This window comes from Numida meleagris, chromosome 16 (assembly GCF_002078875.1).
Source record: "Numida meleagris isolate 19003 breed g44 Domestic line chromosome 16, NumMel1.0, whole genome shotgun sequence".
Taxonomy (NCBI): domain Eukaryota; kingdom Metazoa; phylum Chordata; class Aves; order Galliformes; family Numididae; genus Numida; species Numida meleagris.
In genome coordinates, this window is record NC_034424.1 from 9,924,065 (window position 1) to 9,926,492 (window position 2,428).

The following is a 2,428-nucleotide window of genomic DNA, read 5'->3' on the forward strand; positions in this document are numbered from 1 at the left end:
CCCGACGGGGCGGCTCGGGGACTCCGCGGACTCCGCCGCTGTCGGTGCCCGGGCCGCAGCTGCCCATGCCGGGACCGCCCCGCAGCGGGCCGCTCCCCGCGCAGCGATGGTCGATGCCGGCCGCCGGCGGGCGGAGAGGACCGAGGCCGTGCGGGGCTCGCAGTGCCGCTGCGAGGGGAGAAACAAACAAAGTGAGCCGCTGACCCCCGCGCCCCACCGCTGCCCGCGCGCCGCACGGCCGTGACAACGCAGCCGGTGCCGGCGGCGGGCGGGAGGCGGTGGTGCCCACGTCGAGGACGAGCAGCGCGGGCAGCTCCGCACGGGGCCGCCCCGGGATCGCCACCGCCGGCCCCGGGAGTCCCGAGGTCGGCTCGCCCCGGCTGACCCCGGTCCGCTCCCGGCCCCGCAGCTCCCGAGGCTCCCCAGGCCGTGCCTCCGCGCGCCGGCAGGGGGCAGGCTGCGCACGGGGCCGTGCCGAGCCGGGCCGGGCCGGGCCGGGTCGGGCCGCAGCGCGATCACCGCCTCCAGCGGCCGCGGGAAGCCCACCCGCACCCGGGGCTCACGACCGCCGCTCGCGAGACCGCCCGCACCGCCGGCGCAGCCAACTCCCGTCTCGCGGGGATCCCCCCGAGCCCCGGGGCCGCTCGCCCACCCGCCCCGAGCAGGGACTCGGCAGAACACGCGAACACGGACGGGCCGCACACTCCGGAATGTGCAGACACCCGCATACCCGCCCGAGGACTGCGTGCTTAACGCAGAAAAACCGCGGAGCTCCTCTGTCTCCCTCCCTTCGAGTAGCGCGGGGCCCCGCGCTGTCTCGAACGCGCGCACAGCGCCGAGCGGTGCGGCCCCGCACGGGGTCCGGCTCCGGCCCGGGGCTGCGCTCCGCACGGGACTGCAGCGGCCGCGGAGCTCTTGCGGAGGCTGTAGCCCTGCGCTGCTTCTCCCCGCGCTCCGCCGCCTCGTTCAGGAAACACGGAGCGGTGTTTGGCCGCTACACTCTCCAAATTAAAACAAAACACCTCAAAACAAAAAGATTTGTCTTGCAAATAAATGCCGAATTAGAAGCAAGCCGCGGGAGGTGGGGCTGCGGGGCTCGGCTTGGTTTTATTTCTGTGATGGTTTTGCGCGTGGGTGTTTTAATTGTATTTTGTTTTTTCGTTAAAAGCACTTTAGAAACCGAAGGTAACACCTCATCGAGTGGTTCTCGGGGCAGCGGGCGGGGATGGGCTCGCCCGGCGCGGAGTGCGCGCACGGCGCAAGGGAACCCTTCTTTAAGGCGATATTTGTGAGTAAAAGCCCAAGAACAATGATTGAATGGTTCCGGGAGTGCGAGGATGTTGGGTTCCCGCTCCGCTCCTCATGGCCCCGCTGCACAATCGCTTTGCTATTTTTTTTTTTTTTTTGCTTGGTTGCGTTTTTTGATTATTTTTTTTTTAAATGAGAATTTACGAAAACTATTGCGGAGAGGAAAGAAGGGCTCCGATTGACCTCGTAGTCATAGGAGACAGTTTGGCGGAAGCCCGATGTGATGGAGAAACTGAATCCTTACACGAAAATAAGAAGGTAACGCAGAAAATTAATGTACATGAGATGCTTTTCTCTCTGCCGATTGAAGTCTGAAATTTAAGCAGCTTTTATCTTGATCTCAGAATTGAATAATCGTATATTATTTTTTCAGCATTAGCTACAAAGGTTTTCAGATTTATATTGTCCCAAACAAAAATAAAATAGGCTCTATCACTTAAAATCCTTCCCAAAATATTTGACTAAATGACGAATTTCACTCAGAGCTGTTTCTGCACGAGCAGAAAGAGGCTTTATCTTAAGACCCAGAAAAAGACGCATTAAGTAATTCAGGTTAACACTTGTCCTGCTTATTAAATATCAATATTTGGGGAGCATTACAAAATAAACTCTCTTCCTTCAGCGGGGTCACAGCATAGCACGGGTCACATTAAGAACCCCGCGCTGAATCCTTTCCAGATTTTTATTTCCTTAGATTTAAATTTTAACAGTATCAGCAGAGAAACAAAAACGAAAGGAAAGCGCAAGCCCCGGGAGCTCGGGAGATCTTTCTCCCGCGTGTGGAGATCAGCGCGCATCGCAATTCGTGGATTGATTCCGAACAAGAAAATAGAAGAACGCGATAAATTAAAATATATATATTTTTCACATGCATATTGTGTGCAAATTACGCATTATGTATATAAACACGGAGCATCTACGCGTTTCAGTACTTTCGCATTTAAGAGTACGAAAAAGCACAGCACATCCGAAGCCTTCGGCACGAAGCGCTATGTACTAAGGGCGCAAGGAGCCCTCCCGGGCACAGCGCGGGCCGCTCCGTCACCCTCGGCCCCGGGCGGTGCCGCCGGGGAGATGCGGGGCCGCCGGGTGCTCCCTCGGGCCGGGCCCCGCCGCGGGC